This window comes from Cavia porcellus, unplaced genomic scaffold (assembly GCF_034190915.1).
Source record: "Cavia porcellus strain 051 isolate PalLab524CR breed Dunkin Hartley unplaced genomic scaffold, mCavPor4.1 scaffold_10, whole genome shotgun sequence".
Taxonomy (NCBI): Eukaryota; Metazoa; Chordata; class Mammalia; order Rodentia; family Caviidae; genus Cavia; species Cavia porcellus.
Genome location: NW_026947493.1, coordinates 41464927 through 41479864, shown reverse-complemented (window position 1 = coordinate 41479864; position 14938 = coordinate 41464927).

The window sequence follows — 14938 nt, the reverse complement described above, 5'->3', positions numbered from 1 at the left end:
TGAATCTTCATTCAGACATGTAATAATTCAGGTTCCAGAAATTCAGCACAAGAACAGAATACTAAAAGCTCTCAGAGAAAAGAAACAGATCACCTATGAATGAAAACCTATCAGTATCGTGATAGACTTCTCAACCCAAACCTTCAAAGTCAAGAAGAGCTTGGAGTGAAGCATTTCAGGTCCTGAAAGAAAACAACTTTCAATCCAGATTGATGTATCCTGCAAAACTATTTGTAAAAATAGATGGAGAAATAAGGTACTTCCATGACAAACAACAATTGAAGAAATTCATGGCCACCAAACCAACACTACAAAAATACTGAAAGACACTCCAGAAAGAGACAAAGATAACTATAATTCCAAGAACAACAACAAAAGGAAACCACTAAGCAAGACAAACAAATGTAAGTAGAAAGCCAACAGCAGCAGATAATATGACAGTGATGTCAGTACTTATCAGTTATATCGATCAATGTAAATGGTCTCAACTCACCAATAAAAAGAAACTGACTGGCAGCGTGGATTAAGAAACAAAATCCAACAATATGCTGTGGACAAGAAATACATTTAACTCAAAAGGAAATTCATAGACTAAAAGTCAGAGGATGGAAAACAATAATCCATGGAACAAGAACCCAGAAAAAAAGCAGGGGTAGCTCTTTTGTTTGCAGACAATGTGAACTTCAAACCAAGAAAAATCAAAGGAGATAAGAAGGTCATTATATACTTGTTAGAGGAAAAATTCAAGAGGAAGAGATTACAATTATAAATATATATGCACCCAATATGGCAGTGCTGAACTATGTAAAACAAATTTTAGTAGACATGAAAAACCAAATAAACACTAATACAATTATAACAGAGGACCTTATCACTCCATTGTCACAAAGAGACAGATCAACCAACAAAAAATCTGCAAAGAAATAAGAGAACTAAATCAAACTTATGAAAAAATGGACCTAGTAGATGTGTAGAGAGTGTTCCACCAAACAATGTCAGAATACACATTCTTCTCAGCTGCACTGACTCATATACTAACTCATAGAACATGCTTAAGTAAATGCAAAAGAATTGAAATAATTCCATGCATGTTATCTGACCATAGCACAATAAAATTGGAAATTAATGACAAAAACTCACCACAAAAATGCCATAAACACATGGAAACTAAATAACAGTCTTCTAAAAAACCAGTGGGTCATAGAGAGATTAAAGAACAAATTAAACAATATCTACAATGGAATGAAAATGCAAATACACATTACCAGAAACTATGAGACACAATAAACACAGTTCTCACAGGGAAATTTATAGCGCTAAACTTCCACATTAGGCAAATGGAAAGAACACACACAAAAAACTTAATACTGCACCTCAAACTTCTGGAAAAAGAAGTGTAAGTCAAGTCCAAAGCCCAAAGTAGGCAAGAAATTATAAAGATCAGAGCAGAAATTAATGCAGTTGAAACTAAGAAAACAATATAAATAACTAATGAATCGAAGAGTTTGAAAGAATAAATGAAATTGATAAACCCCTAGCCAATCTTATCAAAAAGAGGGAAGAAAAAGTCAAATCCATGCAGTAAGAAATGAAAAGGGTGAAATCATTACAGACCCTGTGGAAATACAGATTATCAATACCTATTTTGAAAACTTTTACTCTCAGAAGTTCAATAACAGAATAAAATTGGATAGATTCCTAGAAAATATGAATTATAATCAAGAAGATGTAAACTGCTGAATAACCCAGTTTCAGTTAATGAAATTGAAAATGTAATTAGTAACCTGCCAACAAAGAAAAGCCCGCGTCCTGATAGATTCATGGTAGAATTCTATAAGACATTTAGGGAAGATTTAATTACAGCATTCCTCAAACTCTTAAATGAAATTGAAAGGGAAGACATATTCCTTAACTGATTCTTGGAAGCAAGTATTACCCTAATGCCAAATGCAGAGAAAGACTCAAACAAAAAATAAAGTTACAGGCCAATCACTCTAATGAACATGGATGCAAATATCCTCAATAAAATACTGGCAAATAGAATCAACAAGTCATCAGAAAGATTATACACCATGATCAAGTGAGATTCATACCAGGAATGCAGGTATGGTTCAACATACACAAATCAATAAATGTAATACACCACATCAACAGGTCAAGGACAAGACCACATGATCATTTCAATAGATGCAGAAAAAGCTTTTGACAAAATCCAACGTTAATTCATGATTAAAAAACCTTATAGAAAATCAGAATAGATGGTCTCTGACTCATTCTGATAAAAGCCATATATGATAAACCAATAGCCAACATCTTACTAAATGTACAAAAATTGAAAACTTTCATTCTAAAATCAGGAACAAGAGAAGGATGTCCATTATCTTCACTCTATTCAATATAGTTCTGGAAACATTAGACAGAACAATTACACAAGACAGAGAAATAAAAGAGATAAGGATAGGAAAAGTAGTTAAATTATTATTTGCACATGATCTGATACTTTACATAGAAGACCCCAAAACTACATTGAAAGACTTCTAGACATAACAACCAAATTCGGTAATGTAGCGGTATACAGGGTCAACACTAAAAAATCAATAGCATCCTTGTACACAAACCACAAAATCACTGAGAGAGAAATAAGGGAAATCATGTCCTTCACTATAGCAGCCAAAAAATTTAAATACTTAGGAATCAGTCTATCAAAGAAAGTAAAATATCTATATAGTGAAAACTATATTACTCTTAAAAAGGAAATAGAAGAGGATTTCAGAAAATGGAAAGATATTCTCTGTTCACGGATAGTAAAAACAAACATTGTGAAAATAGCCATTCTTCCAAAACTGTTATACAGATTCAATGCAATTCCAATCAAAATACCATTTGCATACTTCACAGATCTAGAGAAATCATCCCTAAAATTCATCTGGAACCAGAAGAGACCTAGAATAGCATAGGCAATTCTGGGCAACAAAGCTAAGGCAGGAGGCATCCCAATTCCTAACTTGAAATTATATAACAAAGCTACTGTGATAAAATCATCATGGTATTAGAATAAAAACAGATCTCAAGATCAGTGGAGTAGATTAGAAGATACAGCTACAAATACAAACATACTTAGCCACCTCATTTTTGACAAAGGTGCCAAAAACATTCAGTAGAAGAAAGATAACCTGTTTAATAAGTAGTGCTGGAATAACTGGCTTCCTATATGCTGAAAACTGAAACTAGGCCCATGTATATCATCATGCACTAAACTAAAGTCAAAATGTATCAAAGATCTAAATATTAAAACAGAAACACTAAATCTCCTGGATGACAAAGTAGGTAGAAATCTTGAAGACATGGTGGTAGTTAAAGAGTTCATGAACAAAAATCAAACTGCACGGGAAATACTTCCCAGAATCAACAACTGGGATCTCATCTCATTAAAAATTTTTGTATGTCAAAGGTAATATCCAACAGACTGAAAAGGAAATCCATGAATTGGGAAAATATCTTAGCCAACTGTCCCTCAGACAAAAGAATTCTATCTAGAATTTATAAAGAATTTTTAAAAATTAGGCCCCCAAAGTTATAGGACCCAATCACATAATGGGTATCTGAGATGAATACATACTTCTCAGATGAAGAAATACAAATGGCAAATAAATATACGAAAAAATGTTCAACATCAATGGTCATTTGGGAAATGCAAATTAAAACAATACTGAGATTCCATCTCACTCCAGAAATAATGGCCAAGATCAAGAAATCAACCAATAACAAATGCTGGTGGGGCTGTGGGGAAAAAGGAACTCTTCTCCATTGCTGGTAAGAGTGTAGGTTGGTACAGCCACTGTGGAAATTAGTCTGGAGGTTCCTCAGAAAGTTAGTGTTGGAGGTTCCATTTGACTCAGTACCTAGTTTCTGGGCATTTTCCCAGAAGAATTGAAAACATCATACCACAGTGATATATGTGCACTTGCGTTTATAGCAGCACAGTCTATAATATCCAAATCTTGGAAACAGTCCAAGGGTCCATCAATCAAGGAATGGGTAAAAAAGATGTGGTATTTTTATACAATGGAGTACTGCTCAGCTATAAAAAAAGATTGCACTGTGAGTTTTAAAAGTAAATGGATGTGACTTGAGATCATATTCATAATTGAAATATATCAAACTTACATGTGTAAATACCATATTGTCTTCCTAGTGTAAGAAACTAAAAAATTATGTATGTTTCAAAATCTACAATAAATACTGTGTAAGGATTAGAAACTGTTCAAAGACGCAAAGTAATTAGAAAAAGGGAAGGAGGAAAGAAGGAAAAGAAAAGGAAAAAGACATAACTTGTGTGTGTGTGTGTGTGTATTATGATAGCTAAAATGACTATACTACTAATTGTATTAGTTATTGGAAAAGAACAGTTAATACTCATGTTTAGATCAATTTCACATGTCTATTTCTGTTAATCTAAGCAACCCTCTTGAAGTTAACAACATGCAATTGTCAAATTTCTCTTGTTTTGTAAACCTATACTGTTATTGTATTGGTTTCTTGTTTGCTTGTCTGTATTGCTTTTTGTTTTTGTTTTCCGTGTCTTTTAAATCTTAAATAAAAAAGAAACTTTCTTGGGTAAATTTAAGCACTAATCATTAAATGAACTGATGAATAGATACTGTAATGTTATCGTAAGAGAATTGCTGTCAAAAAATGGGGTTACAAATTATCCAAACTGCTCTAAACTAGATTATAATGATAGTTGTACAATTCAAAATCTACCTAAACTTCTGAATTATACACTTCAAGTATGCAAGTTTTAGGTGAATGAAAATTTTAAAAGTCAAACATTGTTGCATCTGTGTTTTACACTTTCTAGATATTGAACTTTGAATAAATTATTGGAATAAGTTATATATAGTACAGAAATATTTTAAAATGCTATAAGAAGGTCTCAAGAGTGTCTCCAGAAGATGGCCTGAAGTTGACAGTACACTCAAGAAATTGGAACAAACCTATAATCTCACGGAATAGAAAATTTCTGCCATGACCATTGGAAGAAAATTCTTCTGTGTCATACATACTTGTCTTTGTATAATTTTTATTATAGGTTTGGTTGTATGTTTTACTACTTTAAAGTTATCATATGTTCAATTTGTCTGTTATGTTTCCCTTACTATAAACACACAACTTGTATAAATGCACACTTTAAATGTCTTTGCACTAACATGACTGTAGGGCGGGTAGTTGTCAAACCTCTTCTATAAAGGGAAAAATTGAACTTTGTCAACCATGTACAATCTCTGTCTTTTCTTCTTCTCTTTTTCTTTTCTGTACTTCCAACTTTTTAAAAATGTAAAAAACATCCTTAGATAGGCATAGCAACACAATCCTGATGCTCCCAGGAGACCAGGCTAGAAAATCACAAGTTTGAACCCAGCCTGGACAACTTAGGAAGACTCTGTTTCAAAAAGAGGGGAGATTGGGCTGGGAATATAGTTCAATGACACAGCAACTGCCTGGCAAGCATGAACTCTTGAGTTTGAGGCCTGTAACTAAAAATATATATATATTAAAAAATGGGGACTAAGAATTTAGCTCAGGGCCAAAAGCTCTTTATTCCCTAGTACTGAATCAAAAGCTTGATTCATTCCCTAGCACTGAACAAACACATTCTTAGCTTGTAGTATCCATTTGGGCTTGTACAATCCAAGTTTGCGAAGGCCTGAATTCAGCTGTTCCAAGAATGTGGCTTCCTAGCATTCTTAATGGACTGTGTCTTTAAAGAGTCCAAATGGATTGAACTTTTATTTGAGATAATATGTGATGATAATGCCATCTATAACAGTAATTAGGATGGTCATCAAAAATTTGTTCCTTCAAATTGTCTGACATAGTAAACAGTAAAGCCTGAATCCCAATGATATAACAAACTAATTTAAATTCCTTAACCAAAATTAGAGATAATAAAATCTCCATAGATTTTCCTTTGGTCAACTAAAAGAGAAATCCACACTATTACTACTGGAATTACCATTGTATAGGGGAAAACAATCTATCACTGAGCCAAAGAAAACACAATCTGGCTATTTTATGTAGACACAGTAAATTGTTGGGTCTTATATTCCCTTTTAAAAAATATTGATCTTTTACTTATTTGTTTTGCTGTGTATCAGTATCCATATCTGTGGCCCAGAATTTTAACTGCTTTTTGGTAGTCACTGTTTTAACTGATGAGCCTCTAAAAAAAATAAAAACATGCAAATCAGCTCTGAATATAAAAGTTAGATATCCATAAACAGAGCCTTGTGTGAAAGAAGAATGCACACCTATGGTGGACATCTGAATACTCTGATAACTCTCTTGCTGCTTTGGTTAAAAGGGAAACAATAAAATGTGAAAAATGATAATTTTTGTAACCTTGGCAATAAGTAGTCACTAAAACTAGTTTTAAAGCTATTTAATCCACCAATACTCATTTTAATGAACAGGCTCTCATCCGTGCCCAGTACTCAGGGGCATTTCAAGGGAGAAAATAAGCCATAGGCATCGCTATTGTTTTTTGGCTCTGGAAGTTCAAAGACTGACTTATACAATGTTCCTGCAGTGCTTGCCAATAGTGGTCAGCATCTTGATCCTGAAAGTTAACCAGTTGAGGGAGAATTCTTACAAGAAAAACGCAATTATGTGCCAACCAAGCAACACTGTGGTTTGAGCTTTAACACATGATGCTTCTGTCCTGGAAGTCCACCTCTGAAGTCTTTTTTTCCCAAAACTCTTTGTAAGATCAACATTCTGCTCTGATGTACTTGACCAACATAGAATTTCTTTGAGTACATAAATTTAGCCTTGGTTTTTTAAATTTCAGATATAAAGTGGTGTTTTGAAAAAGTCTGTCTACTTAAATATGATTATTTTTAGTATTTTCATAGCCAATTTTTTCATAAGTATTATAGTTTTTTAGTGCACCTGTGTAATGTATCTTGAATAAGGTGAACTTATTATCTACAAATGCTTTGTTGGATTTTTTCATTTGATTGAAATTTAGTTTTATTTTTTCAAATTTTAGTAAAAGAGAAGCTCCTCAAAATTATACTAAGTTTGTAAATTAATCTGAGAAGCATGGACATTACACTGTAAAGTTCTTTAGTGATCATTTTGATTTCTTTGGGCTTTGTAGCTAGCAAGTTGTTACTTTCTTTTGGAAACATTATATTACTTTATTTTCCTTATTTTTGTGCTCTTGTGTTGAGAAATTGCATCTGATTCATCAGTTCTCTTTACCACTTTTATCAGTGACATTTTGGTAAGCAGCTTTTTCCTGAAAATTTGTCTTAGGTTTCCTGAAGATATGTGTGCAGTTTGTAATACAATGTTGGCTTCATTTCTGTCTGAGAAATGTAACTGATGCTTTGGGCTCAACACTTACTGTGTTGGAGTCATAGACCCCAGTCTTTGCGAGTCCTGCAAAAGTAGAGACATTCTAGTAGTTCGTCTTGGGGTGGCTCCGTAATAGATGTCAGTCAGGAGCTCATTCTGTGACTACTCCTGCATGGGAGTGGTGGCCTCCGTGGATGACAGAGTTGCCTCAGGCACTGTTGATTCTAGCTGTGTGAATGTAGAAAGGGTACCAGCAGTGGTGAGAAGCTTCAAGCCTTTGCCCTCCTAGCATCTAGCGGTACAGGCAAAAGGCCTGAATGGGGAAGAAGTAGCGGTAAAAACACTATCGTCACTTCTGTTACGCTCACGCTCAATCTTGAAAGCAATATGTCCTCACACAAGGTGTGGGTGAAATTGATGGCAGAATCTATATAATTGGAGTGCAGTAGGTGCTGTGGTGTTCTTAGCTACTTCAGTGTTAGGGCTTGCTGAAGATCAGAACTTCAGCTAAAAATAAATGAAATTGGGTTCTACTCTTGTGAACCCAACATTAGAGTGATGGCTCTTTTATTTGCAGTGTTTTCCTGGGAGTGTGTAGGTACAATGCAAGCAAAATCAGAAAAAAGTTGCCCTTGGTGTTCCCTAGCTATACATGCTCTAGTCGGCAATAGCTAAAGCCACAGATTTGTTCGAGTTTACCAGAGCACCCTTCTATAGTTGGGGCAACATTGAAAATGAGGTATTTATTTCCTGCTCCATCAGTAATAGGTATTCAATCAAACCACAGAGAGGAGAGGTAGTAGGAGTTGTGTTTGCATCTCTCTTCAGTCCTGATACTGGTATAAGCTGCATGTAGCTGGATACCACCTTAACTTCAGACAGCAAGAACCTGATTTGGTTATTAAGGGCAGCATTGTTTACTTTCCTCTACCTCATCATGTCCATCCCTTACAGTGCAGAGTATCTACTGTGCTTAAATTACAGTCAATGTGCTGAGACAGGTGGAATTTTTAAGGCATCTACTTTGTAAACCAATGCAGTAGAAGGCCAGTGGAGCTTCAGAGATGGGCACGTGCTGTGGATTCTGACCCTTACAGCAGTCTAAATTCAGACAATAGCTCATTTCTTATGATAGGTCCTGCCTACAGCATCCTGGATGCTGTGACAGCCAGAGCAAGGCTGCTGTATAGATTTTAGGTTATTTATCCAAATAGGCTGTAAACACATGAGGATTATGAAAGCATCCCATAGCTAGTATTGTTAGCAAATGTACTGGTAGTTTGTTGAAATTCTTTTTTTACCCTTTACTATGGCTTATATCTAGATACCCCCCCCCACCCCGCACCAAATCTCACATGTTCATACAGAGGGCTTTTGGGAGTTGACTAGAACATGGCTCTGTCTATAAACCCACTGATGAATTTTGCTAGATGTGTTGTTGAAAAGTAAAGCCTAGTAGGAAGAGGTAGGCCACTGTGGGTGAAAGAAAACATTCCTTAACTTTCCTTGATCTCACATGTTGCTTCTTGCCTGCCATGCTATAAACTGTTTCTCTTCTGCCATGCTGCTCTGCCTTGAAGCTAGTTGACTGTGGACTGAAACCTCTACAGATTATCATTTAAAAATAAACCTTTCATCATTTAACTTGTATGTACTGGGTATTTTGTCTTAGCAATGAGAAAGCAGCTAAGACACCACTGAAAAGGAGAGAACAACTCATGCCTGTGGGAACAAATATATACCTCATGTAACTGGCATTTTGCGCTCTGCTAGGCCATGTGGTTGTTTGTTCTGGAGGAAGTCTTGCTAAAGCATAGTGCAAAAGGAAATGAAAGCAGGAATTTAGTCACAGTGGAATGCTGGTGGGATAGCATGAGATGTTTTGCCAAGCTATGTCCAAAGAACAGTAAACATGAAGGTCAGACAGCCCAATATAGTCCTTGGGACAGTTAATAATGCTTTCACTGATCTGCTTCTTACCCCACCCGTTTCCTGTTTCTGCTTGTTGTAAAAAAATAAAAAGACTCTAATAAGGAGCCAGAGAAAACTGCAATCCAGGCCTCAGTACTAGAGACTGTAGTCCCCTGATCCCATAGAAAACAGCACATGCCCTGCTGGGCAGCTAGATGGCAGGTGCAAAGTATCTTGTTTCTCTTCCTGTGCTTTGTCTAGGTCTATGAATCATTTAATGTTTCAGGCTCTTTGATGATTTTCAATGTCTGTCATAGTCACTCACCTTAAAATATAGATGTAAACCTTTCACTTTGATTCTTCCTTGTGGAGGAAAATTGAGCACTGAGTATCTCTATTCATTTATCTTGATCCCTTGAAAATTTTTCTTTAACATCACTCAATATATAAAATACAGGGACTGGGATTTAGCTCAGTAGCATGAGAGCCTGCCTTGCAAGGGTGCTGTCATGAGTTTGCTCCCAGTACACACACACACACACACACACACACACACACACACATATGTAACATATAATCAACTTTTTCACTTGTTACAAATTTTATGAGTGGAACTCCATGTATTATGATATTTTTGTATATTACTTTTTTGCTGATATCTTTTTACTCTATTATTTTAATACTCCAATTAATTCCTTAAGAATCTCTCTTCAAACACTTCTTTCATTCATGATCTTGCTTTTCTGCTATGTGATCTATATGCTCCTGTGATTTTTGGAGAATATTATTCAAGTTTCTTCTAAAATTGTTGTCTTTTTAAAAAGAAAATCAGAATTAGAAATATAGTCCTCTTAATCTTCAAGAGCAAATGATTCCTTTGTCTTTTGCAGTATTTTCAAAAAATGGATCATCTTTCTTTTCTGTTTATTTTGTGTATGTCTGCATTTGCATGTGGCTAAAAACTACAAAAATGTATTGTTTCACTGATCTGTGAGACAGAAGTTTGAAATCAAACTGTCAAAGGTCAGGTAATACATTCTCTGATAGCTCTGGGATATGGAAATCCTTTCCTTACCTTTCCCAGATTTTGGAGGTTTTCTGTCAAACTTTGTTCCTTGGTTTCCACTTGAATCATGCCAATCTTGTGTGTATCCAAATGTTCCTTTCTTATAAAAACACCAATCAGATTGGATTATCATTCATCTTGTTTATTTCATTTTAACTTAATTACTTCTCTAAAGGTAACATTCCAATTAAAGTAACATTATATTGTATGTGGCAGAGGACTCCATAGGTATAATTCTCAAGTGAATTTAGGTAAACTAGAGACCATATTAATAGAATCATAAAATATTTTATACTATTTTATATTCTGTTTTTGAGATGTCAAGAGGAATATTTCTGGAACTTAGCTTTGGATCATTGTAAGATAGTGATTGCTAAGACATAAAATTTATTTGCTTTACTATAAGAAGCATTTGTAGAGTAATAATTAAATACAGTTTAATAAAATAAAAATTTGAAAGTATAGACATATTTTATACTATAACCTTTATACATATATATTTTATACTTTCTTTCAGTTTGATACCAAACACCAGTCATTGAATTCCCATCAGTATTCTGAGCACCATTTTCAATGAGATGGCCTATAAGGTTTCCAAGTTTTAATAGATCAAAATAATTGCTTTTCCAATCATAATCAGCCATGAGTCACCCATTTCCAGTGACAACTGCTATTTTCAAATCTACATGTGACTTTCTGAAGATTAGTATTTCCAATGTTTGCTTAAAATTTTCACTCCTTTTTCCTGAATGTCTAGTGCACATGGAACATGGCATTCTGTACAAAACTAACAAACTATCCCAAGTCATAGGACTTTAATTTTTCAGCAGTTGTCAGGAATGCAATTATCTGTCAGATACAATAAATGAAATAATTCGCCTCCACTCTATGTAGTTGCTGAGGAACTAATATTGTTGTATCTGTACAGAACTCAGTGTAAAATGCAGCCCTATAATCCTGGATGTCCACACTCTGTTCCTTAGCCAGGTCCCCCTTTTTGGGGGCCTGGAGTTGGAAAGTCACTCATTACAATCACAGCACTGGGGTACTGCTCACAGATGTTGAGAAAGCTGATTGTTATTCAAATTAAAATAGTAAAGCTCACTTTACTTCTGGAGTTTCCAACAGATGGGGTAGAATAACCTAAGTCCTTTATGGGTTGTACTAGAGTATTTTCTCTTTCACATATAATTTTAAAGTACAAGTTGGTGGAACTTGGCTGGCATTATTCTAGTGCAAGTCTTCTGAGTTGAGGTTGGATAATGCCATTCAGCACAGGATTTTCTGATCTAGCGGATAGTCAAACACAGTTTATAGTTTTTTGAAGAATGTGAAGGTATTTAAAAAGGGTTATGTTCTAATTCCTTAAAAAGAATTGCTGTGCTTTGACACAAGGGTTGAGTATATGGTAGTCTGTACTCCATAACTGTGCTGATAAATTCATGTTAATCAATTTTACAGTGGGTTGTCAGTACTACTTGGATTTTAGCATGTTTTTTTATACTGAGTGTCTGAGGTGACTGCCTGTTTTTGTGTTTGTATGTGCATATTTTTTATGTCTTCATGGGTATTTTAATGGAAAGTTGAGCAGAAATGGTTTAGGCTTGGTTCCTAAACCTAGTTGCCCATAAATACCATCATTACCTTTTATTTGCAGTATTCTGCCAAAGAACAGAAAAGTAATATGATAAATAAAATGCACAGTTTAGAAAGAAAAGCTATATACATTTGTATTTAAGAGAGAAAAGATACTACAAAATAAGAGAAAAATGCTATATAAATTGGATATTGTGCTTTCTTTATTACTTCTCATTAAAGAGGGAAGAAAAAGTAAAATAAAGAATAGAAGCGGGGAAGAGGGTGAATGCTCTGTACATATTCAACACATAGTTATACTTTAACAGCTTTATATACATTTGCTAATACAACTCAGATAATTGTTTAACCTATGCCTGAAAGAAAGTTTCTAAAATGTATAGAGTTGAGAGATCTAAAATAATTTTCCTAAATTAAGGCAAATGTACACTTTTGGTGCTTTATAATTACCTAAGTAAGTAAACCATTATCCCTTGAATTGAGGTGGTTAAAAATTGTCAGTACAACCAATATGAAAATTTGTACAGTGAGTCCTCATAACCAATTTAACTCACATATTCCTAGTCTAGATAACTTGCCAAAAGAGTTGAATACATCACATTACAGTGATACGTGTATACCCATCTTTACAGAAGCACAATTCTTAATAGCTAAATCTTGGAAGTGGCTTAGATGCACATCAATAGGTGAACAGATCAAGAAAATGCAGTGTTTGTACACAATGGATTGTTATTTTGCTATAAAGAAGGATAAATGTGAATAATTTGTAGGAAAAGGAAAGCCCCTTTTAGCCATAATGTTAAGTAATAATAATCAGACACACAAGTGAATATTTCTAGGTTTCTCTTACATGATAAACCCAAAATATAGATAGTAGGAGATAGTGAGAGAGATTTTCTTCTGAATGTGAAAGGGAATTAAAATTTGGAGGGCAGGGATGATAAAGGGATGAAAAAAGAATTGTGATGTGTACATGTACCAACTCTACACAAGAAATGTAATCAGTATCAATTGTAATATGTACTAATGGCAAATAAACAATAAGCAACTGTCAGTATTTTTCTAAAATTATGTGCATGTAACATCACTTAATATTCATCTGTATCATTCTAAATTTTTTATTTTGTTTGACCTTTTGAAATCTTTGAAATGACAAGACTAATTGTTTTTTTTTAATTTTGAGAACAAAAGTCATAGATTCACTTGCATTTCTAAGAAATAACACAGATACCCTGTGTACCTCTTATATATCACTCCCAATAGTGACAGTTGCAGCAATAGTGTAATATAAACACAATATTGACACTGAGGTCAATATACAAAATAATTCCATTATCACAGGATCCTTTCTAATGCTCATCTGTAGCCATGCCAGTTTTCATCTCATTCTTTTCTAAACTGTGCCATCATTAGTCTATCATTGACTTCTGTAATTTTGTTTACTGAAATACCTGCACGTGAAAAGTGTATAGGAACTTTAAGATTTTGTGATTGCTATAACTGCCCTGATGGATGGTAACTTTTCCTTTCTTAAAGAGAGGAAAAGAGGCTTTCTCCTCCTTTTTCTCTTGCTGGCTTTGCTATCTTCTTCCACCTTGAAGCATTGCCCCTGTGCCATGCCACACTGCTTTGGAGTTAGCTGATTATGGACTGAAACCTCCACAAACTATAAGCTAAATAAACCATTTCTTCCTTTGTTTTGGATGTTGGGGTATTTTGTAATGAGAGAAAAATAATCTGGACAGAATTTGTTACCAGAGAAGCGGGGTCTTTCCTGTGACTGACCTGACCATGTGGTTCAAGAGTCTTTGGGAATGGCTAGTGGGGAGAGTTTGGAAAGGTTCAGAGATGCCACTTGAAAGAGTAGCATTTAAATGATTTATGCAGTTCTGTATGGGAGATTCTGTTCAGAGCTCAGAAGACTAGAAGTCTGATAGAAATCCTGCTGGTAAAGACCAACCTCAGGAGGTTTCTACTGGAAAGACTGCACTGGGTGCTGAATTCCAGGTGGTATATGTTATGGCTTGGCAAAAAGTTTGTCTGTATTTTGCTCATGTTCAGAGACTTTGCTTGAGATTAAGATGAGAGAAAGTACACTAATTAATCTGGCAGAAGTTTAAAGGCACTTGAATGTTGAGGCTATGACATGGCTGTTGTTGGGAGCTTTTAGGCAGATTTATGTTGAGAATCAAGAGCTAAGAGCTCAGCAGGATGTTTTAAAATGTGATTTTGGCCAGAAAGGAAGTTCCAATAAAGCTGTGGACTGCAAAGATAAAGGAAATCTTGTTTGCTAGAAAGGAATAGGAGAATAGAAAAGATGACCTGAAGGCATCACAAAAAGGACCAAGTCTATACCCTTTGCAACCTTCCAAAGTGAAAGTGACTTTGCTTTGATGCGAAAGCTACAGAGCCCAGTGTTCCAGCATAGTGTGGACACATCATGTTCCGAAATGTTGACAGTGTAGAAAACTTGTTCCTTAGAATTGGATTCAGAGTGTTCAAACTTGACCTCTATAGCCAGGAGAAAGGAAAGTCTGGCTACTGCTCCAGCTAGCATTAGACCTTGAAATCATCCATGTGGTGCATGTTTTAGGTGCATGCAGAATCCAAGAGTAATAGGAATTAAAAAATCAGCTTCTACCTCAATTTCAGAAGGCCTGGGAGACCAGATAGTGTGCCCCTGTGAGGTCAGTGTGTGAAGCTATAATGGTGAAGCCAACGGTGCAGTGGAGATCCCAGAAATTTGGAAAATCCAGGAACGTGGATCATTTAAAGGAAAGCTGCAGGGAGGGAGCAAATTAGGCCTAAGACAGAAGCTGTGAGAGCTGTAGTCACCAGAAGTCCCGCAAAATTTTTTTTAAACTTTATTTGTTAATATTAAGGAGAAAAGGTAAAACAAATTTTCACAACAAAATAATAAAAAAGTAACAATTGTTGATAAATTATACATCATTATCTTTAGTCACTCAAGGACAAAATATGGGCATAAAAATTTCTTCAATC